The 24,465-nt window shown below is 49.2% G+C and overlaps 1 long non-coding RNA gene across 1 annotated transcript in view; it reads left to right on the forward strand.

Moving 5' to 3' along the window:
• The first annotated feature begins 1,455 nt into the window (after positions 1-1,455).
• The window catches only part of LOC142435885 (uncharacterized), a 240,223-nt gene continuing 217,213 nt past the window's right edge, over positions 1,456-24,465 (forward strand). Inside the window, exons 1-2 of the long non-coding RNA XR_012781647.1 lie at positions 1,456-1,595; positions 8,563-8,687. This is a non-coding gene — a long non-coding RNA (uncharacterized LOC142435885). The remainder of the gene's footprint in view (positions 1,596-8,562; positions 8,688-24,465) is intronic.

Below are 24,465 nucleotides of genomic sequence, written 5' to 3' on the forward strand. Positions count from 1 at the left end.
AGGCGGGGACTCGGGACGCGCCCCTCGACGCCCTCGCGCACCCCACCGTCTTCCTGCCAGCGGGGCCCCCCGAGGGGCTGTGAGCGGGGGTGTCGCAGGACCTGCGGCTGGATAAAACGAGAGACCCCCCTTGGTCAGCAGCGCGAGACCGTGGGGACGCGCGGCTCCTCGAATGTTGCGTCGTCTCATTTCTGGTTCCTCCATCCATTCACGCAGGCCGACCCCGCTCGCCTGATCAGTGGCACACACCCAGCCCAGTGGGAAAAGGAATGCTCTCCCACGTATATGCATTTTAGTTTGGAGTCCCTACAGGGTTTATGTACCCCGAGTCCTGGAGATGGGGATTGGTTTGATCTAACTGCACTTTACTTGCAGTGCGAGCCAGCGCGACGCGGGGTCCCACTGGAAGCGCCGAGCCACACGTGCGTGTCAACACTTAGGACCATCCCCAAACATGCTTTTGCCAGGTGTCCGTGAGGAAGCCAATCAAGAGGGATCGTGCTATTCGGATTCGGTCCCCATGTCGCCGTTTTCGCCTTGCTTTCTGTTTTTGAATTCGGTTTCCCAAATGTCTGCCTCCAAACGAATACCCAACCAGGGGGTCCGCAGCCCTGGAAGTTTCCGGGGCTGTTCCCCAGACGCGCCTCTGGGGCTGCAAGGACTGCGCCTCGAGACTTTTCCGGTCGTGAAAAGTTGGCGGCGACAGCTCGGGGGCCCTGGGTCACCGGGTGGTGTTGAGCGGGGACTCTGGGGCCCCGGCGTGGGACGCTGGCGGGTGCAAGTTCAAGAGGGTCAGGGGCTGATGCCTCCCCACGCCCCTGCCCTCCCCCAGCAAGGGCGCTCTGGGGTGCTGGGTCCTTGAGGCCCCGGCTGGCGGGGCCGCCCACGGTCAAGGCTTCGGGCACACGCGCGGGTGCGCTGAGGCCTGCGCCGTGCGGGGATCTGGGCTCAGGCAGGTGGTCGCGGTGGCTCCGCGGGCGGACGGGCGCCCAGCAGGACGACCGACGACCCCCGGCGCGTCGCCGGCACCCAGCGCCCGGGCGTAGAGGCGGGCGGGGGGGGGGGGCTGCGCTCCGCCGCCGCCAGGGCCCCCTCCCTCCGCGCCCCCCCGCGCCAGGTGAGCCGGGCCTGGGCCTCGGCGGGCCGCGGGGCTGCCCTCTCGCCGCCCTCCAGCGCCCCCTCGGGGCCGGGCCGCGCCGAGCCGGGCGGCCGCCGGCCGGGGCTGGGGGTTGGGAGGGGCGGGGGTCGCGGGCGGGTCGCTCGTTCGGCCGCTGGCGGGGGGCGGGGGCCGGGCGGCCGCGCGCGAGGCCGGGCCAGCTGCAGCCGCACCCTCGGCCTCCGACTCCGGCTCCGGCTCGGCTCGCCCTGGCGGCGGTGGCGCCGTGAGGAGGAGTCCGCGCTCCTCTGTGGCGGCGGCGGCGGCGGCCGGCTCCAGGCCGGGTTTTGGCGCCGCCCGCCTGCTGCCTCCTGGCGGCTCCTGAACTCCAGCCCCCTCTCTATCAGCCTCTCACTCCGTCTCAATATGTCTCAAGATGGCGGCCAATGTGGGATCGATGTTTCAATATTGGAAGCGCTTTGATTTACAGCAGCTGCAGGTCAGGCTTCTCCTCTCTCGGCCTCTCGCTCGGGGGTGGGGGCTGCGGGCGGTCGCGCCCTCCCCGGGGGCGCCGGGCTGCCTCGCCGCCGGGGGGCCGCGGCGGAGGGGAGGAGGGGCGTGCCGGGAAAAGCGGGGCCGACTCGGGGACAAGTCCCTCTCACTCCCCGGCCCCCATTGATAACTCGCTTGATCGGAAATTGATCCTCTTTGTTCAATTCATCGATCAGCCCAAGATGGCGCCGGGAGCCACCGCTGCCACCGCTGCTCCTGGTGTCTGCCCCCTCCCCTGGCGCCCCCCCCCCTCCCCCGGCCCCGAGCCGCCGCCGCCGCGGGACCGGGGAGGGGGCGGCCCGGGGGCGGTCCCGGGCGCCCGCAGGGTGCGCAAAAAAAACAAAAAAAAAAGAACTTGAGGAAAGTTGTGTTTTTCTTTGCTTTCTCATACCCTGTATTCTTTTATCTCCTCTCTGAGATCCTTCTGTAAGGGGATGTCCAGTGCACTGCAATTAGGTTTTGGGTCTATACCCGGCCGTCCCCTCTCATTCTCCATGATAAGATTTTTTTGTTCTCATGATGCCTGTTGCCTTATCCCTTTGAAACTTTGTGATCACACAGGCTGGTATGCTTCCTCCATGTGGGCTCTGTTGCTTCTGAGCTAGATGGTTGCTTCTTTACCTTCAAGCCTTTAAGACCCCACACGCTATATCTTTTGGTAGCTGGACACCATCGGCTTTCTTCATCACATTTGCTTATGCAGCCGCTTTGCGGTCAGTGATCGTGTAGGGAAGGTGAGCATCGTTTAATGCCAATTTAATAGAACAATGTTCTTGCAATGAAGGAGTCCTTGAGCGGAGGCTCTATGTCCATCTGCTACCTTAATACTAAATCTATAAACATATGGACATAGATCTATTTCCCCATGCCCCTTTGTAAATATATGTACATGCCTTTATTTAGACATCTATAACTGGCCCTTGCTTCCCAGCTCACTCTTCTATACCCTTTGATTTTCCTCTTGTGCCCACTGCCATGCTCAGTCTTCCTTTGGGTTTCAGTAATTACTCTTGGTTACATTACCCTTGATCACGCCCTACCAGGCCTCCTACATCCCCCTCACCACCGATTTCCATCACTTTTTCTTCCCTTGTCTCTGGAATTCTTAACACCACTACCTTTCTTCCCACCTCCCTCTCTCGCATGTCCTCCAGGATGTGCTAGTCCCGTTTTTTTTTCTCCTCCAGATTGTTCGTTCAGCCTATCTTATTTAGACAGACCTGTAGAGGCAATAACATGCACAAAAACAAGAAAGAACAAAACCAAGCAGCAAAATAAACAAAACAACAAAAATCCAATTACAATAAAAGAAAACAAAGGTCAACAAGATAGAAAAGCTCATAGATAGTTTAAGGACTATGTGTTGGCCTTTAGAAGTGTTTTCTAGTCCAGTCTTTTGGGGCACCAAACCCTGACCCTAAAGTCCACCTTTAGCATTTCCTTGGGATCTTGCTGCTCCTTTTACTTGCTCTTCTGCTGTACCCCCTTAGTGTTATGCCTCGGTGTAGCGAGATCAGTTTGGGGGTAATTCCCACACTGTGTCTCCAGTGTTGTCCCCTCTAGGGCTATGGGTCTTTGAGGGACGTTGTGTCTCATCGTGGGGCTGGCCATGTGGTCTTCTATGTGAACTGACTTCTCTGAGTGGGAACATCATCCTCAAGGTCTGGTGGGACAGGATGTGCTCCACTCTCCCCTTCTCCCCTTCATCTCTGTGTGCTCTGATCAGATAATGTCTCTGTCCAGGAGATGCAAATTCAATGCTATCCTCTGAAATAAAATCTTTGGGAGGGGTTGTGGGGAATATCTGCTCAGATCTTTGGTGGGTCCAGGAGAGAGGGACTGCTCGGCTGGGCACAGCCACGAGGGGCTCAGAACTCTGGCTCCAGAAAATGGTTGTAAGTTTGGCTTTGTTTTTAACCAGTTGTGTGCCTCTGGGTCAACACCTGTGTTTTTTTGAGTTAGTTTTCTGATCCGAAAAGTAAAGGTACTCCATTGTCCAGACTCCCATGTCACCAAGTGATCGATAGGGGCTAACCAGAGCCTGATTCAAATAGTGTGGATCTGTTAGGTGCCTTCTAGACCTGGGGTGGCGATTCTGAGCCCAGGACAACAATAATGTCCGAGAGGTGATATAGGTGGCTCCATATTGAAACAGGAAGACCACTGTGGAGATTTTGTCCTTCCACTGATGGCCACAGGCCACCGCCTCACGTCCTGCAAAAACAGTTTCCCTGGCTCAACAGCCAAGCCAGGGGCCAGTGCCATAAAAATCATATGGCTAACTGGGACAAAGGGCAGACAGATATTTTTTATCATGATGTCTTGAGAAACCCACCTAACCTCCATGCAAATCTTCTGGTGTGAGTTATTTTTGGAAGCAATCATATGCTGACAGTAATTCAAATCTTTCCTTTTGACAATTTGCCTGTACTCTTTTCTGAACCTGAGAAGGTAATCCCTGTGTCCACTAAGAAATTGACTGGCTGGCCTCCTACTTGGACAGTTAGCCTGGGATCCTGGGGACCAAGTGAAACAGAGCACGGACACCTTCATTCAGCTTCTTCAAGCATTATTGTCTCTTGCTTGGGATTTTCTAGGTGTGGATGAGGCCCGTCCTCTCTATTGGAGGGTTGTCTGCTTCTCCTGGGGTATTCAAGGCACTGATTTTTCCAATGTCCTTCTTTCCTGCAGTAGGCACATTGATCCTGCCCCATGGCTTGGCGGTGCCCACAGGTCAGTCTCTCCGTAAGTGGGCCATGCTCTCCTTTTCCTGAGTCTCTGGGGTCTCTCATGGCAATTCCTAGTATTTTAACTAGTTTCTTTGTCTCTGTCGTGGTAGGATCATCTCTGTTGTTACACACCCGCTGAGCCACTTGTACCAAATCACTAAGATTTTTCCCGTCAAACCCTTCCCACTTCTTTTTCATGTCTGAGGCAGACTGAGTAATAAAGGCAATACTTATTGCCCTCCTGTTCTCAGGGCCTCCAGGCCTTTAGGGATATAAAGCCCGTAGGCTTCCATCAGTCACTCTAAAAAGGCACGCAGACATTCTCTTGTAAGAGCCTGAAAATTCTCACTGACCTTAGATAAATTCATAGGTTTTCTAGCTGTTCCACTGAGGGCCTGCAAGAGAAACTGGTGATACCTGGTTGGGCCTTCTGTGCCTTGCTAGGAGTTTGGATCTCACATTTTTCATGCAGTGGCAAAAAGAGTTTCCCTCACATGGGGAGTGCCTGCTGTCTGACCATCATGTCCATTGACTGCTTACTGGGCCTCTCTCTGGCAGGGCTACTGTACCTGTGTTGTGAACAGCACCTGCAGAAGTTGCTGGCAATTTCTGGAGGTGGGCTAATGCATATGGAAAACCGTTTCTATCAAGGAATCAGACCTGCTTTGTCAGAAAAAGGGATTTTGTTGATTCCAATTATACAAATCACTGGAATACAAGGGGATAGATACCCAAAAAGGGACTCAGGGGTCTTCCCCAGGTGTTGGGGCTGCTTGCCTTGAGTGTAGAATGGGTGCTGCCAAATCATCCTTCTTGGGGGGTGGGGCGGTCGAGATCCCATACCAGCCCTAGTGTATGTTGGGGTGTGGACTCAGAAAGGAGTTATGAGTATTTCTCTCTCTCCAGCCCCATGCACCTGACAGGGTGGCAGTGATAATGAAGGGTCGTAAGCTAGTTCTCCCACTCCCAGAGTCCTCCTGCAAAAAGGAATAAAGCTGAGACAGAGGGGTATGGGGAGGGGTTGGGGAAGGGCAGCCTCCACCTTAGTGGTTTTAGGACCTTGGGTCTATTTTTTTTCTGGTCCTGCCATGTTTCCTGAAATCTTGAAACAAGAACCCTTTCTGTTGCAGGAGGAAGTAAGTCTTTTGTTTATGCTGGCTTATTAGTGGCAATATCATTCCACGCATCAATTTTAGGGATCAGATAGGGATGTCCTGGTTCCCCATAAACATAACTATGAACTCTGAGAAATAGGGGAAGGGAAAACGAGTCTTGCATGGGCAAATCAGGAACTCCTTCTGTCCAATCACCTTTAAACAAATTGCGGAGTCTCCAGGCTTTAGGGCTGAAACTACATTCTCTTTGTGAGCGCCTAGAGCAGGGGTCCTCAAACAATAGCCTGTGAGCCACATGCGGATAGCCGAGGACCTTGATCCTGTCCGCCGAGTGTTTGTGCCCCGTTTGTTTGTGTGTTTTTTTTAAACTTCAAAATAAGGTATGTGCAGGAAGCATAGGAATTTGTTCATAGTTTTATTGAAACGATAGTTCGGCCCTCCAACTGATCAGAGGGACAGTGAACTGGTCCCTGTTTAAAGAGTTTAAGGACCCCTGGCCTAGAGAAATCAGAAATCCGTAGTTCTGGGGAGAGCACTCCTGTTAAGGAGGTTTCCTTTCTAAGCAAGCCCAGACAGTGGCAATTGGATCTCGGTGCACCTCGAAATGTTGTAGCCAGTCTCCATTCCCAGAAAGAAAACTACTCCGACCGCTGGCAAGTTCAACAGAAAAAGTTTTTTTTCCTGAGCAGCCCCAGTCTAATTGTCCAAAGGTTTTTATACTTTTGCAATGTGCAGGTGTGCAAGCAGGCAGAGTAGGGAAGCAGGGTGTTGCAGTTAGTCATTCTTAGTTGAACAAAGACTGCTCTGGTCGCTCTCGCGAATCTTCTGAGCATCCATATCCTTTGGGACATTCCCTTGGGCACATCTGCACAGCCTACCTCCCCTACATCAGCTAGTTCATTTACAGTTCATAGCTACTTTATTTACTTTACATGGTGCCTTCTGTCAGCTCATAATGGCTTCACTCTTGTCAAGGCTGTTTAAGCTTTTCCCAGAGATCCTATATAGCCGCCATTGTGGCCATGGGGAAACGGGGCCTGTGACCCTGGCCAAGATGGTGCCCACCAGCCCAAACATGTGGAAGGGCACTGCCTAGGGAGCTGGTTGAATAGACCTGGGAGTTAGCCCTGCCTTGTCCTGGGAGCCAAATATTTCCCTTTTCCCCTCCATTCCCTTTCTCCTGGCTTTTCAAACAAGCTGCTTTAGCCCTATAATGCCCAGCACAACATTTTTATAGCATTTAATTGAAACTTATCTGGTACCAAACTTATAAATTATCAATGTGACAATTTGGTTACATTTCAAAAACATTGCACGTTTTATATATTTGAATGCCATATATACATATTGATAACTATGAAAGTAAAGAATAAAAATGTTTAAAATTATTTCCTGAATTTAAAACTTGAGGCGTTATAGTGTTAGTGTTCTACCAGTGTAGGTTTGTTCCTTGTTACAGGCTGGTTTTCCGTGGCCCAGGCTTAGGCCAATGGCATATGGAACCCTTCCTGTGTAACTGTTACCTTTAGGCTTTCAGTGTTGCTGCTTAAGGCACTTTTGGGGAAAGCTCTTAATACACAGTTCCACTGCCACGATGTTCCAGACAGAAATTCCAATTCCCTTAAGGTTCCCTGAGCTTCCAGATGCCCCTTCCCTTCAGAGATTTGAGAGTCTGCTCCCGCCAGCAGGCATCTTGGAGGGCCATGGGGCCATCCCAAGCAGTGGTTCTCCTAGCTTGTCTAGAATAATGGTTGGACTTAAAGTCGACCTCAGTGAGTTGTCTTTGATCCCTTACTTCTTGCTGGGGCATCTTCCTGAGGCAACAGATTCAGGGCAACAAAGGGCTCGCTCTCAAGTGGGGTTTATTGACCTTGAGGCAGCAAGCTCTACATAGCCTTCTTTTGTGCTTTCTAGATGGGACTTAGCAGCTTCATACTCAGGAATTGCCCCCTTGCATGAATCCTGTCCAATTGGGATAGAGTTGACACAGAGGCTAGACAAACAAAAGCTGATACACTATGCAACTTTATTTGAGAAAGGAGAATGGTGGCCAGAGAATGGTACACTTTCCCTTCTAACCCTGATTCACCTGGAACAGTTTTGTAAAGTGATTGGAAAGTGGGCCGAAATGCCAGAAGTTACAGCATTTCTCCTTTTGAGGAGCAGTAGAGACCTTCATCCCCAGTGCACCCAGGAACCCCTAAGGCAGGCATCCTCAAACTGTGGCCCGTGGGGCACATGTGGCCTGACGACATTTATCCCACCCTCAGGGTGTTTTTGCTGCCTCTGCATGTCCTACTTAGTAGCCGATTCGTGCAATGTGCATAGGAATTTGTTCATAGTTTGGTTTTTTTTAACTATAGTCTGGTGCTCCAACGGTCTGAGGGACAGTGAACTGGCCCCCTGTGTAAACAGTTTGAGGACCCCTGCCCTAAGGGATCCTGGACTTAGGGGTTACTAATCTCCCAGCCCTGAAACATCCCTGAACATTCTACCCGTTGTAGGAGGCACCATGGGAATTTGGTCTCTGGGTAATTTACAAGTCTTTTATTCAATTTGAAGCCAAGAAAATTAAAAATGACTCAGACACTTACTTTCTTTTGATCCCTGTTGACTCCCGCTGTAGTATTCCAATATTACAATTTAACGCTATAACGCATGACCTTTTCATTCCATTCAATTAAATGTGTGTGTATAGATAGATAGATAGATAACTATGAAAGTAATTAATGAAAACAAAAATTGTTTGACCAAAGTTAATAATTGAGGGATAATAGGATTAAATAGAAGCATGGTTCTTATCAGTGGGTCCAAACATTAGGATCATAAATGAAACAGTGATCTCAGTGCACCCAGTAGTTCCCAAACCCTGTACCCTCATAGGGGAAATTGTGGATGCTTTTACTCCCGTGCCTATACTTAGAACGAACAAACACACATGCCTGATAATCCTAGGATTTTTTTTGTTTCCTGTGACACTCACCTAATTTCAAGGGCACTGCCACCTCACAAGCCTAGCCTTGTCTCAGTTAAACTGTTCACCCTTTTGTCCGTTTGTTTGTTTTTCCAGAAGTTCTCAAGTTACCAAGCCCTCTGAACCAAGTGTGCCACCTCTAGGACCACCATCTCCTGGACCACCTCAACATTATCCATCTTAGACCTGAATGGACAACCCCTCCCAGCAGAGTAGAAAGGGTATGGACTTCACCCTTTTGCCAGCAGGAAGTACCTAAAGATGTCGTCGCCTTGTACCCCAAAGATTTGGGTCCATATCTCTTCAGGGTGTAAATTTTAGGTAGCTAGCATAGGGACTAGGTTGTCCATGATGCATGCTCAGAGGGCCAAGCTAGCCACCCAGGAAAGAGTGGCACACCGAGCGTGCTCAGAGGTCCAGGTTTCCAGTCAGGAAGGCCAGGTACACCTGGGTGGGTGCTGCACCCACATTGACCCACCTAGGCCAAGTAAATTCAATTCAGCCACTGGGGTCCACCAGGGTTGCCTACCATACCTCCCTATCTCTCCTAAAACACAATTGGATCACAAACCTGGCTTTGGCGTGAATTCTTTCTCATGCAGAGCCAAGGACCAAGGTATATCTGTCCACAGAGAGAAAAACCTAGGAAAGCTCTTTGGAGGCGGCAGCACTGCACATGAGTGGCTATTGGATACTGTTTAGATGCATGGCTTTCTATTTGGAACTTTTTTTTGTCTCACCTGAATGGAAAGGAAGAGGTAATACTTCTGGATCACACAGTATCCATGTCCACAAATGAGCTGCTCATTCCACAGTCCTGGCAGTGCCTTTTGAAAACCCTCTGCTTTAGAATGTCACTCCTTGAAGATGGCAGTGGGAGTGGCTGGGGCCAAGTATGCTGCCTCTTACTCCCAGTTGCAGGTTTCTGGATGCTGATTGTATCTCTTACAGCATCAATTAGTGGGCTTGTTGTCTGCCTCAGGCTTTGTTCACAGAGATCCTCCAGCTAGGTGGTGGTGTGTGCGCATAAGCAGAGGCTTCCTGCCAATCCCCCATGAGTAGTAGAGCTCCCATGGTGTGGACTCCATGAAAGCCGTGCTCCAGCCAGCAGGATTACAAAGGAGGGTGGGCCGGGCAGGACAGGAGGGCAATTGCCCCTATGGAATGACCTCAGAACCCCGCCTCCCTCCCTGTCCAGCTCCTGGGACTATGGGCCCTAAGCTTCATGCCTGACTCAGGAATAGACACAGGGTGAGGCAACTCCAGTAGGTGATTTTGCTGATCTAATCCAGCCTGAGATCATCCTTGCATGTGCCCTCTGTCCAGACCTTTTTTTAAATTGTTCATGCAACACTAACCACAATGCATATATACATCGGTTGTGTAAAGCACATTTGTACATTCATTGCCCTCATTATTCTCAAAATATCCACTCTCCACCCCACCCAAGCCCCTGGCCTCAGCTCCTCATTTTTCCCCCTCCATTCGAGCTACCCTTGATAATTTACTAATTATTTTCTCATATCTTGCACTGTCTGGTGTTCCTTCACCCACTTTTCTGTTGAGGTTAAATGTAGATCCCTGTATACGGTTTCCGTTTTCCAACCTACCCTCCCTCCACCCTTCCCGAGTCTGCACTCATAACACTGGTCCTCAAGGGCTCATCCACCCTGGATTCCCCATGTTTCCTGTTCCTATCTGTCCAAGTGTACATTCTCTAGTCTAGCCTGATTTGTAAATTAGACTTGGGATCATGATAGTGGGAGAGAGGAAACATGTAGGAACTAGGGGAAAGCTGTGTTTCATCGTTATTATCTGGTACCTGTCTTGGTTTATCTCCTCCCTGACACCCTTCTGTTAGGGATGTCCAGAGGACTGTAAATGGGCTTTGTGTCTGTACCCAGCACTCCCCGCTCATTCGCAATGATAAGATTTTTTTTGTTCTGATGATGCCTGCTACCAAATCTTTTCAAAACCTCATGATCACACAAGCTGGTGTGCTTCTTCCATGTGGGCTTTGTTTCTTCTGAGCTAGATGGGCGCTTGTTTTCCTTTAAGCCTTTAAGACCTCACATGCTATATATTTGATAGCTGGGCACCATTAGCTTTCTTCACCACATTTGCTTATGTACCTGCTTTGTGTTCAGTGATCGTGTAGGGAAGGTGAGCATCATAGAATGCCAATTTAATAGAACAGTATTTTTGCAACGAGGGAGTCCTTGAGCAGTGGCCCAATGTCCATCTGCTACCTTAATACAAAACCTATAAATATAGGGACATAGATCTATTTCCCCATGCTCATATATTTAAATATGTACATGCCTTTTTTTAAACCTCTATAATTGACCCTTGCTTCCTAGCTTGCTTTTCTATTCCCTTTGATTTGCCTCTTGGGCCCACTGCCATGCTCACTTTTCATTTGTGCTTCAGTAATTCAGTAATTCCTCTTGGTTCCATTGGTTCCATTTCCCTTGATCACTCCCTACCAGGCCTCCTACATCCCCCTCACCACTGATTTGCATCACCTGTTCTTCCCTTTTCTCTGGGTTTCTTAACACCACTACCTTTCCCCACACCTCCCTCTCTCCCATGTCTCCCCAGAAGTGTTGGTCCTGTTTTCTCTCCTCCAGATTGTTCATCCAGCCTATCTTATTTAGACAGACCTGTAGATGTAATAACATACACAAAACAAGACAGAGCAAAACCAAGCACTAAAAGCAACAAAACAACCAAAATCCAATGACAATGAATGAAAACAACTCAACAAGAAAGAAGTGGCTCATCGTTAGTTCAAGGTCGGTTTGTTGGCCTTTAAGAGTGTTTTCCAGTCCAGTCTGTTGGTGTACCAAGTACTGGCCCCAAAGTCATCCTTTGGCATTCCCTGGGGACCTTGATGCTTCGTTTTCTTGCTCTTCTGCTGTACCCCCTTAGTGTTATGCCTCGGTGTGGCAGGATTAGTTCGGGCGCATTTCCCACACTGTGTCTTCAGTGTTGTCCCCTCTAAGGCTATGGGTCTTTGAGGGGTGTCTTGTCTCATCGTGGGGCTGGCCATGTGGTCTTCTATGTGGACTGGATTCTCTGAGTGGGAACATCATCCTCAAGTCCTGGTGTGCCAGGATGTGCTCCACATTCCCCTCCTCCCCCTTCATCTGCTCCATGTGCTCCGATCAGATATGTCCCTCTCTCAGAGCTGCAGATTCACTGCCACCTTCTGAAATAAAATATTTGGCATGGGAAGGTGAGTTGGGTGGGAGGATCTGCTCAGATCATTTGATGGTTCAGGATAGATTGACTGTTCGGCTGGGGACAGGTATGTGGGGCTTAGGGCTCTGGCTCCCAACACTGGTTGTGAATATGTCTTTGTTGTTAACCAGTTGTGTGCCTGTGGGTCAACACCTGTGTCTTTTTGAGTGAGTTTTCTCATCTGCAGAGTAAAGGTAATCCATTATCCAGACTCCCATGTCACCAATTGATTGAGAGGCACTAACCAGAGCCTGATTGAAATAGTGTGTACCTGTCAGGCGTGTTCTAAAAACACCTTAAAAGTCGTAAAAACACTATAAATGCCTTAAAAACCCTAAAACGTCTAAAATATTTCTAAAATGCTAAGACCACACCTAAAGACTCTTTAAAACATCTTAAGACCATTAAATACATGGTAAAAGGCTTTCTAAAACACCCTAATGTGCCATAAGTCTTAAAAAAAACTCCTTACGTCCCGAAAACATAATAAATGCCCTAATATTATGCAAATGCCTTAAAACGCAAAATAAAGAACACGTGAAGCCCTAAAAACACGCTAAAAGTCTTTTAAAACCCCAAGAACATCCCTACAAAGCAACCCGAAGCACTATAAAACCCTGTAAAAGTCCAACAGCCTAATAGACATGAATTCACCATGAAAGCAAAAAATAATCCAACAAAACCCTAAAGCCCTGAAAACCAAAACCTAATCCCCCCAAACACTCTAAGGCCTTAAGAAGCACCCTAAAATTTTAACAAAACACTAAAAGCCATAAAAACACATATAAGCCTAATAAACACCCTTAAACACTAAAATCACCCTAAAAGCCTTAAAATGTCTGAAAAGCCATAATATTCCCTAAAATTCAAATAACACTCTGAAGCCACAAATAACACACTAAATGCCTCCCAAAACATGTGGAACTTCCAAATCATATCCCTAGAAGATTCCCAAACCATGAACTTCCAAAACCACATAAATGCCCTGAAGACAACATGAAAGCCCCAACAAAACATAAAATGCTGGGGAAAAACACATAAAATATTTTAAAATACCCTAAAATCTCTAAGAAACCCTGTAAGATCACTAAAAACACCCCTACCTGCTAAAAAATACCTATACACTCCAAAAAATCACCCCTAAATCCCTTAAAAACTCCCTTAAACCTTATAAAACACCCTTAAAGCCCAAACCACCCTAATGCGCAAAAAAATTAAATGACCCCAAATGACCTTAAAGCCCTAAAAATCACATGCCACAAAAAATCCTAAATGACCCCAAAATTCCAACTCAAAGCCAGCCTACAAGTCTTTTATGAGAACAGTTTTATCTTTCTACCAAGGAGAAGTTTGTAGGTTCAACCCCTGACCTATGCCCTTACCATATGAAGTTAGTAATCAGTGGTTTTGCAATTCTTTGAAGAAAGATGAGGGTAATTTTATCAGGAGTGAATTAAACTTGTCTAGTGCCTTGAGTAGAACTGATAACTGTACTACATTGAGTCGTCTGGTCAAGGAGCATGGGATATTATCCCATTTGCTGAGGTCACTCTTGATTTCTTGTAATTTCTGTAGTTTTCCTCATATAAATCTGTTGTTTTTTTATTCAAGTATAGATATAGATATTTTCATTTACGCTTGGCTATTGTAAATGGTACTACCTGAAAATGTGTATTTCATTAATTATTATTTCTTGATCTATTTCTTCATCCTTCGAAATATTATCAGTTTGTTGTGGTAGATAAACATTAGGACTTTGCATAACTTAGAAATATTACATTTCACAGAAAAATCATATTAATTATGTCGACAGAGCTATAAAAGGAATGTTGCCCTGCATATCTTCAGATATGACAGCTGTTTCATTGAGAAATTAAGCCAGACAGACACAATGTGATGTAAATTTTGTTATTTTCATGTGGGTTCCTTCACTCTTCCAAAAAAATTAGGTTCATGAGCCCCTTGGGGAATGAGTTTGAGTTCAGATCAGATGTCTATTTATATATTTGAGTCCTGAAGCCCATTTGATGGACTGTTCTGTTGCTTCCAAAGTAGTCAGTCACTTCCCCACCAATTAGAGAATTTGTCCGAAGCAAAAGTAAAAGTGTGGCGTGCGACATTTGACTGCACACCATCTAAAATCACACTCTCATTTGGTGTTGGCAGTTTTACTTGTATTTCAATTGTAAACTACACTTCAGAGTTCAGGCTAGTGAAAATGTTTCAGTGGAAAAAATTTGCACACAACTACGTGCAGTTTGTGATTCTGTTGTTCCCAAGCAAGGCTATGAGGACAAAGATGCACAAGCATGGGGGGCACTGCAGACAATGTGTGAAAGTTTCCAGGAGCTCAGGGGTGGACAGCGGCTGCTAATTCTCCCGTGCTGGCAGTGAGCTATGTGGGAGGGCTTTGTGTGAGGTCCCTGTGGGGTCTCTGAGAAGTCTCCATAAAGGATGCTGAGAACTTCATATGAAGTCTCTCTGCGAGGCCTCTGAGTCTCTCTGGAAGTCTCCAAGGAAGTATGTGTGTGAGGTTTCTCTCTCGGGTATGTGTGAGTGTCCTTGTGAGATGTCTGCTGAATTGTGGGGGGTGGGGGGCAGGTGTTTCGCTGAGGTCTCTGCAGGTCTGAGTGGGCTTCCCTTTGTTTGACCTCACAGCACCATATAAGAGGACCTGGTGGCAGGGGAAAGGGAAGGGGCTTGGTCCATGCACCCCTTGCTGTTCTTTCAGGGTCTTCTCTCCATCTCCGTGCACTTACCTAGCACGAACGGTAGGGTTCAGCAGCGGGTAGTCCGGTGTCCAGCTCTTCACTCTCTCTAGGAACACACCCAAGCTACCTGCTACCCAAGAGGCCCCAGATCCAGGCTCTGCAGATCCAGAATCTGATTTTTTACTGCCACAGTCACTCCAGAGGCTGCCTTGGCACAATCAGGACTCCAGAAACAACATCATGCTGCTGTACCAGCAGTCTCTGGGGCCTATGTCCACTTCCCTCCTCCACCACTGGTGTCAGTCCCCACCCACCCCACACACACACTTGGTGTCCTGACTGAGGCATGGAGGTCAAGGCTCAGTGGATGTCTTCCTCGCCATCCTTTACTGTTTAGTTCAGTAAACAGTAAACCCTGGCCCACCAGGGGTGTTCTTTTAAGCACATGAGAATTTACTCTAGCGGATCAACTAATCATATTTTGGGGGGCCCTCCTGCCTTCTTCTATAATCTGGTGCCCAGGAAATAAAACCCTGTGTTAGAAGCACAGAGGAAACACTGACCACTATTGAACTGGTTTCCCTTATCAAGACAGGTGATGTCTAATCTCCGTGCACATCCTGATTTCCCAGGAGTCTCTAGGGGAAGGGAAGGCTGCTCCCAGTTGTGACTTTCTTTGCAGCACTCAGTCCTTAGAAGCCACTCTCTCCGGAGAACATTCCTAGAGCACGTGCACGCGTGTGTGTGTGTGTGTGTGTGCGTGTGTGTGTGAAGATCACCAGCCTGGGGTCATGTTTCCTGAGAACATTCCTAGAGTGTGCGCGTGAGTGTGTGTGTGAAAACCACCAGCCTGGGATCATGTTTCCTGAGAACATTCCTAGAGCGTGTGTGTGTGTGTGTGTGCGTGTGTGTGTGTGTGTGTGTGAAGACCACCAGCCTGGGGTCATGTTTGCTGAGAACATTCCTAGAGCGTGTGTGTGTGTGTGTGCGTGTGTGTGTGTGCGTGTGTGAAGACCACCAGCCTGGGGTCATGTTTGCTGAGAACATTCCTAGAGCATGTATGTGTGTGTGTGCGCACACGTGTGTGTGCATGTGAAGACCACCAGCCTGGGGTCATGTTTCGTGAGAACATTCCTAGAGCGCGGACGCGTGTGTGTATGCATGTGTGAAGCCCAAAAGCCTGGGGTCATGTTTCCTGAGTCCTGGCACCCTGTTATTGACTCATCCCCACTCTACCCCACCCGGGCTATCAACTCATCCTTCCCCCAGTCAGGAGATGGAAATCAAGTAAAATAACAGTTTGTCGCCCCACTAAAGATAGTATTGAGAAAGTAACCTTCCCTGCTTGAAAGCTGTGCCTTTGCTATACAACCCAGTGCTCTCTGTAGGAGATAAAGTTCTGCTGTGGGGGCAGCTAGCTAAAGCTGGGGTGAAGCACCTGGCCGATTCCCCTTTGTAAGCCTGTGTTAGCTCCGCTTGTGTCTTGCATCATTTCTGGGGATCCTCATGCTCTTTGGCCCCCTTTGCTACGTCCAACGCTTCATATTCTTCTTCACTGTATCCTTCCCTACCCTGTGTCCATGGTGCCTAACCATTAGTGGTTATTACACAGACGCTCATCCTGTACCACTCAGCCTTAGCTGTTGCTCCTTCTCCGGGTTTATATACAGAGGAAGGCATGTGAGCTGTGAACCGGATTTTCCCTTGGTGCAGTGGGTGAGCACAGTCCCCCGCTGGCAGCCTCCCTAGCAGTTCCCACCCACATGTGTCAGACCTGGGACTTCCATCCTGGAGGTTACCCTAGGCTGGGAGAGAGGCAAAGGTAGCAAAATATGTCATTTCCCATTTTGTGACAGGTGTATTGAGGCGGAACCTCCATGCCAAACTTGGCAGCCTTCATCAAATGCACATGTGGGACTTAGACAGGCCGCCACATGTCTCATGCCTGCTTGGTACCATGAGACGCTACTTTGGTCTAAACCTCTTCTGGACCCTCGATGGAATTTCTTGGCTGGATTGCGCCTCTCAAAACCTATCAACTGCAGCCACATAACGTTGAAGACAAAGTAATGGCACCAGGGAACATTCTTCACTGTGTTGGGACCTTCTGAGGTTTTCACAGTAGGGGTGTTACCATAAATCATAAGAGGTGCAAAATGAAGAACTTGGGATGGAAGTGGGTGGGAAACACTGCTGAAAACCTCCTCCAGAGCCCTGCCCTTTGAGAAGTCAAAGCTAGCACTCAGAGAAGGAGACGCAGTATCTAACATAGTTAAAGGTATATTATGCCAACCTCGTCAATGAACTCATGTGGGGTTAATTGAAGGGCAGGGAGATCAATGGCTCTGTGAGCCTAGCCTTTCTGGTCTCTTGCTCTCTGATAGTGCCACCAGGGTGGATATGCATTTGTTAGGTCCCTAAAGCAGCTGGAAAGACTCATTTCCTGGGAGATCCCTGAGGAGAAGCCGCATGGACCTACCCTGTTGCAGCCCTGGTTTCTGCAGCAGCCTCATGGAGAACCTGCCAGCGCATGGACTACAATTTCCTCCTGCAGTCCTTGTCTCCCCGTGTGTTTTTGGATTGTGAGGAGGACTTTGTAGATTGGTGTCAGACACATGGGATACTATTGGACTGGTGGTCTTAGATTGAACTGGGTTGGGATGCTTTTCAATGTTCACTTAACCTTTATATAAAACTCATAAAATATGAGTGTATGAATTTTGTTTCTCTAGTCTACACAGACTAACACACATGACACCCCCTCTAGATCCCGCCATGCAGCACAGAAGTCACACTTTAATGTAGGAGGTGGAAAATCTCAATTTGGAACAATGAATATCATGGCTGAGAGAAGCCATTAGCCTGTGCAGAACAGGCTAAAGTGGCTGGCATGGATACTTTCCTACTAATCAGAGCAGAAGAAGCGTCTTCTAATTTGCCAGATAAGACATATTCTCGAAGACAGTGACGTGGGCAGTGGTAAGGGTAACTGGAGTAAGCCCACCTCCTCCGCCTCTGCTGCTGCAAGCTGACTGGGCACACAAACACCCTGGGGGGCAATGGCTGAGTGTGGCTTCTGACAATGAATCCCCTGAACGGACAGAAATTTGTGAATACATCCCTGATACAGGTGCTCGTGGTGGGAAGGCTCTGGCAGTCAGGTATCGCCTGGTGGAGGCAGGGTCTCACACTTGCCACTCTCCTGTGTTCTACAAAGAAAGGAGCCCTGCAGCTGGAGGAACATCCATTAACTGAGGCCTGCGCTTCTTTTCGTGGACATAACGTTGACGCAAGATACTCCTGATGACAGCCTGGTGTCCCCTCTAGGACTTGGCCAACATCTGTCGTGAGCACCTGAGCCTCCGTGACCTTGTTAGGAGACACTGGTTGTCTTTGAAGGGGCCCAAGGCTGTGACCACAGGGTAATACGGGCTTTCCTTTTTGCAAAGGATCACTGTGTCCTGTAGATTTTTTGCTGGAGCAAATCCACTGGACAAAGTGCTTCCTCCATTTTTTGCTGTGGCCCTCAGCAGGAAGCTGTCCCTTCTCTGGTGGGAGCTGTGAGGACTTGATCTCAAGGCACTCAGCCAATGCCTTGTCTTGCACAGGCTGGCTTAACCCACAGACTTGGGAGATGCCTCTTCCCGCTAATCCTTTTCCATGCTCTTCTGGATTGGGCCATTTATGAGTCTCCCTCTTGTCAGTGGGAACAGCATCCTTCCTTCTCCTTGTCGAGGGGTCCTGAAGGTTGGGGCTTTTGAGCTTCTGCTGCCCCATGTAACTTGCTCTAGCCACCACGAAGCCACTTGGCCCTTGACATATTGGCTTATCCCCAGTGAACAAATGCTGGGGGCGGCAATGGACCACCTGAGAAGGCAAAACATTGGTGGCAGTGAGCACATCAGTGGTGCAGTCCTGAAGGAGCCCGTCAACAGGACAGCATGGAGAACCATCCTCTGCCTCTACCTCCACCTGGAGCTTAATCTCACTGCACACTCGTGCTGTAAGGCTTGGCTTTTCAGGAACTGGAGCACACTTTCCAGGTAGCAGGAAACTTTTACTACATCCTAGAGCCTCGAAGCACCCCCGGTCCACATCATTGGTTTGAGATTTTGCCAGCACACTGGTTTTGAAAGTGTCTCTATCGTCTAGCTCTATTGAAGAGGACTTCTTGACCACCACCAACCCTGTCTCTTTGGCTCTTGAAGATGGACATTCAGAGTTCACTTCCAATCTGGGGCCTCCTGGGGCACAACTAGCACCCTCTTTCCTTGACCCCTTGCTGGTCAGTACTGGATTTGAGGTTTGCTCTAGGCTCTCTCTCTGGACACTTTCATTCTGGAAGGTTCTGCCAAGGATACTGGGCATGAAGGCTGGAAACGGCTGCCTGAGGGCCAATGAGCATCCACTGTCATTATCAAGTGGGGGGTAGGCTGGGGTTCCCTGAACAGGCTCCTCTGTAGGGGAGCAATCAGCAAAAGGACTCTCCAGGGTAGGGCTTGATTTCTTTGGGGTCACTCTCTCTCCCCAGTCTGCCTGACAGGGTTCTCCCAGGACCTTGACAGCCTCAGTTACTAGGTTAGTTCAATACTTAGGGGTGGCTAAGCAGGTGGACTTTGGAAAGGACATTGCGTTGTCTTTTCTTGTCCTACAGAGGTTTGTGGGCTCAAGGACTTTGAGGGGCATGCACCACCTCTGCCTCATTTGGAGCCTTACGATATGCGAGTCCAGCACCTGTTGAGTGCCCGGGCTGAGAAAGGAAAGGCTCTGCGTTGTGTTCAGATCTTCCAGCTCTCCCCAGGAGGCCACATTGACAACATGTGGGTGGGTCAGGGAAATAGACAAAGCGTGCGTGGTCGTCGCAAGACATGAACGGCAAACAATGCCAGGGATCTGATCCTTTCTAATCTGCTCCACCTTCCTGCACATGTGGACATTCAGGGTGTTTTCCAGTAGGATTTTATTTGGACCCCTTAGGGTGTAAGTTCCTGCGTTAATCCCCTTGTGTATCCTCAAATCACTTAACTCCTTTGAGTCGGCTCCCGGAGTTCCTTTTGGGCAGTAGTTTCCTGATCCACAGAGAGATAGATTACATTTGGATATTTTCCTCAAGTAATTCCCTTGTCCATTGACCGAGTTGTTCCTCAGCTGGACACCGGCTCTGCAGCACGCAAGCGACGGTCCAGGATGTGTGCATCTTCCTGGGGACACCGTCTTCATTACATTCTTCCCCTGCTTGTCTCCAGGTGTTGAGCAGGAGCATTCGGGCTGCTTCATATCCAGACAAGTCCCTGGCCATTTTTCCTGAGGCTGCTTTAGTGTCAGAGACTCAAGAGTCCCATTGCCGAGGGGCCCCTGCAATTGAGGGAAGTTCTCTTGGCGGTGGAGCTCCGATTGCTTCAAGCAGCCAGGAAGCTTGGGGTCTGTCTTTGGGGTCTGCACCTTCTGATTGTCCTGGGGATGAGTGGGTTTGCGAAGACAAAAAGCTTCCTGGGGTCGTGGCATCATAAAGGGTAAAGAATTCTCACTTTCCTGTTGTTTCTTTAAAAAATGGCTTTCCAGCTGTTGAAGTGAATTTGGAATGCGTGATTGGGACTTAGTGTGGACGGTAAGACAGGATTCATCACAGGGACTCTTGTGAGGAGGAGGAAAAGGTACTGCGAGTGGGCCACGGGGCTGTGGACCGGGCAGAGTCAGGACTGTAGCCGGCGGTGGGGCCTGGGCTTGGCATGCAGTTGGAAGTAAAAGTTGGAATCGGCCTTCAGTGTAGGGCAAGGAGTGACGTTGCAACAAGAGTGGGTACTCTTTAGCATGCATTTGAGCGGGTAAGGCATTAGGAATTTCATTAAATAAGACAGTGGGAAACTCTAGGGTGGATCCAGAGACCCTGAGAGCAGCTGCCAGAGACTCCCTGTGCAGAAAAGGTAGACCCCAGAAAAACTCACTGAATTTTTGTGGAAAATGCTTCTGAGGGCTGGGTATCTGCTCTGCTTTGATGCTGGCATTCCAGAAGGGCTGGGGAGGTGCAGTGATCTGCTCCCCATCGAGTGCCTTCAACATATTTAAGGCCTGCAGATGGTATTCTGATACACCCTTTCCTTTTTCTTCCCAAATATTCCATTTCTCTGCCTTTGTGATTTCTATTTCCAGCAGCTTGTGGACATTGGGGTTGAGCAAGGTGGGCCTCCCTACTTCCCCCTGCCTCTTTGTGGGTCCTTCCCGAAAGGTGTCTTCTTGGGGGTGCCAGGTAGAGTGCTCTTTCAGAGACCCAAAGTATTCCAAGGAGGGAAGCTGTAAGTTCTTGGCAGCTGCCCAACACTGGGGTGGGGAGGCAGTAGGGAGGCCTGTGGGATCCTGACTTGTGATGGCTGCCATGGCAGGTGTGGAGCAGCGGTTGTGTGGAGATGGGCTCTGCCTGGGCCTTGCCAACAAGTCATTCTGAGAAGGAGTCCCTGTGGGGTGCGGGGCTGGTGAGTCCCAGAGAGTGCTTGGAGGCTGCAGGTAGGCCTTTGAATCCGGGGGTTTGGCACTGGGTGAGGGAAGAGCCAGTGGTGTGGGTGAAAGACTGTCAGGTTCACGGGAATGTGCGCAGTCTGGTGATTGACTCAAGGCGGGTAAGACATGAGAAGTTGAGATGCACATCTGGGCCCGTGGAAGGGTGGAGTTCTGAGACCTAGGTGTCCGGAATGGATGAGCCGCAGAACCGTGTGGGGCGCGCGTACCGACGTGGACTTCAGCCGTACCTCTATTTCCCCAGCTACCAGAGAGGGCTTGAGCTTTCTGTTGACCAAAGCTGCCAGTGTCAAGTGGGTTTCCCAAGTGGCTGCAGGAGACAGAAGGACCAGATTACTGCCAGGACTGAAGGGGCAAGAGACCTAGCAGGCTAGCAAGGGTCGGTGCAAGCTCAGCCCCTCCCCAAGCCTTGATGGCCTGCTCTTCCTGCCCCACCCCACTGCCTGGGACTCCTGTCATTCTCTGCCCATCCCTGAAAGTGTCCCCCAAACCAGCGCATCCCAGCTGCTCTGCAGCCCGAGGCCACACAGACACCCTGGTTGGAAGATGCACCCCGCGTTGAAGCAGGAAGGTTACTTACTTCTGCCTAAGACGCAAACGCAGGTTCTGAGCGCCATATAGTTCTTGCAGGAAGCTTCGGAAAACTGGAAATCAAGAGAACCGTTATGGTGCAGCCCTCCCAGAGGACCGAAAGGAATGTCACACGGGCTGTGCACTTAGGACGTTGGACTCTCCAGAGCTCAAGGTCAAATGATAGCTTACTCCCACGGGCAGGAGGTGCTTTGGCATTTCAAGGAGCATCGGTTTCCAATATTGTCTGTGGGGTCTCAGTGAGCAATCTGAACCTTGGCAAAGTTACACAGCTTATCGCAGTTACCCCTCAATGTTCCACCTCCAAATCCACCAGAATCTGCTCTTGACACCCCCACTGCTCCCTACTGGGTCCTACCTTGGCCAGCCTTCATCCCATCCTAGGCCCCTCCTGTACATCTGGGAAATATCTGGGTTCTGTTTCCATCCACAGTATCCTTTTGTTCAGGATTATTACCTGAGAGAGACGGGCTGTTGCCACTGGCATCCTGCAGAGGAGGGGACAGGAGAGCTTACAGAGCTTGGTTGAATGGGCAGAACCTTACCTTTCAGAGCGTCACCTTTGTCCCTTGACCTGCTGCTTCTCCTTGTCTCCACCTGAGGCTGGGGCACAAGAGAGGAAGTCAGGCTGGAATCCAATCCTGCGTCTGTTCTTTGTGACAAACTGCAGGCATTTACTGGTGATTAGAAGAATGACAATCTCCATGGAATGACTAAAGCCCAGAAACCAGCTTCTGTGTGAGACCTAGAGTGCATTTCTTCCGTCAGCCTTCCTCTGCTCACGGAGAGCACACACTCTCAGCACTCAGTGTTCTGGTGGGCAAGATTTTGATTATGGAGGCTGAAGCTCTGGGCCAGCCCTTGACCACTTCCTCCCCGGGGTCAGCCATGCTTTCTCAATTAGCCCAGACAGAAAAGGAGCCTTGGCCCAGAGACTGGAGCTCAAGGAAAGAGACTGAGGACCAGTAATGAGAGCTGCCCTTTGAAATGTCTAGTCATCTAGTCCTTAGCCACTGCGTCACTATATTGGGGATTTTTACCTATTGCCCTCTATAACAACTAGAGATGGGAGGTCTGAGATCTTCAAAGAGAAATATTTTTGAATGCTCATCTTACTGGCAAATGATTTACATATCATACGAGTCAATAGTTCAGTCGTTCAATCAGATCAAGGGCAATGGTACAATCAATGATTACCATATCCATTTTAGAACAACACCCCGCCCCCCCTCCATGGTTAAATTGCCTTCAAAAGGAGTTGTGTAATCACAGTCAGGTCTAAAGCTCTCTGTCCCCTCTGGCCTCCTTCATTTTTTCGTCTTGAAATCAATCCCCCTTCACTCCCTAGCTTCCCGATGGGGAAGTTCTCCACACTGCTGATCTCACAATCCCTCCCTCTGCCATGAGATCTCTCCACCTGCAACTCTGTCAACCCTTGTGTCCATGATCATGATGCATCCACGCCTCCTGTGCTTCACAAACAGGGAAAGCCAACAGAAATAATGAAAATCAACATAAGCCGGCAAGGATAAAATGATACCAATGCAGTGAACAAAGTCCTAACAGTGAGTAAGGACGCACCAGCCCTCATCAACATTCCAAAGCCAGGGCTGATGGTCTCTTCTTTCTTGAGATTTCCCCTATCAGGAAATTAATTACGAAAGGAAAAATTTATAAAACAAGGTAAAATCAATCTCTCCTATGGCTGGGTTGAGAATTTCTTACCTTTATCCTTTTCCTGGGTGGTCGCACAGGTGGAGTATTTGGAAGGAAGGGGAGGACCAGGAAGAAGCAACCCACTCCATACAGGATGCCCAAGGTCAAAACAGTGAACCAGGTGGGGTATTGGTAGGTCAGCCAGGAAGCACTTTTCAGTTCCAGCAGAAAGAGAATCTCCTCCATCTTCTGGATACAGCAGTTGCACTCAGGCAACTGAGCACTCTGAGTCCCCTCTGGCTTCAAACCCACTTGCATCACAAACCTGGGCCCACATCACTAAAGGGTCACAGTGGGGTGGGAGGTGACAGCAGGACAACACATAATCCCTCCCTCTACCCTCCAGCTCATCACATCCCTCCCCTGCTCTGGTCTTCTCTCTCCCACTGCCTGCTCTGGGCCTCCAAAGTCACCAGCTGCACCTGATGGAATGGAATCTTAGTGCAAGTTCTTATTCATTCCACCTCCCACCTTGGTATTACGTGCTTCCTTGGCAAGTTGCCTGAATCATGACCAATTTCATAGGCTTAGAATATCTGAAGTTGTCTCTGTCCTCAATGTAAACCTTCTCAAGTCATGGTTTTACTTTGTCTTATCCAAGGTAGAGAACTTAGGTTTATGTAACATTTATTTAGCTTTATGAATGTTGGATGAAAAGCTTGGAATTTGACTTCTATGACCAGGAGAGTTATTCAAGAGCTGAGGTATATCTCTCCCAGGAGAGTGATCTAACAAATTTTCTGCCACATGGTACATTTGGGGAGACAAGGAACACTTAAGCATTAATCATTCTTAACAGTGTCCCCTGTAAATCTTCCTTGTGTGTGACTACTGCCCATTTAGGGCTTGCTCTGGGAACACTTGATGGGGTAATAAGCCTTGCAACAATTCAGGCTCAAAGGGCAAGCATCTGGCTGAGCAAAATAAAGAGATAATATGGTTTGAGTTGTGTCCTTACCACTACCACTTGAGATATTCCCCCAAAATTCGTTGGAACCCTAACACTGAAGGCTATAATCTGATTTGGTTATGTGAGGGCTCTCTCTGGGAGAAATGTACCTCTGTCCTTGGCTTCACACAAGAACCAATTGACGCAGAAACCTAGTTTGTGATCCAAGTGACTTTATAAAGGATAGAAGAGGCAAATATGCTCGTGGGGGGTGGGGGCGGACTGGACAGCCCACGCGCGCTGGGTTGCATGACAGCTGGTTTGAGGCCCCCACCC

The sequence above is a fragment of the Tenrec ecaudatus genome, assembly GCF_050624435.1.
Source record: "Tenrec ecaudatus isolate mTenEca1 chromosome 5 unlocalized genomic scaffold, mTenEca1.hap1 SUPER_5_unloc_5, whole genome shotgun sequence".
NCBI lineage: Eukaryota > Metazoa > Chordata > Mammalia > Afrosoricida > Tenrecidae > Tenrec > Tenrec ecaudatus.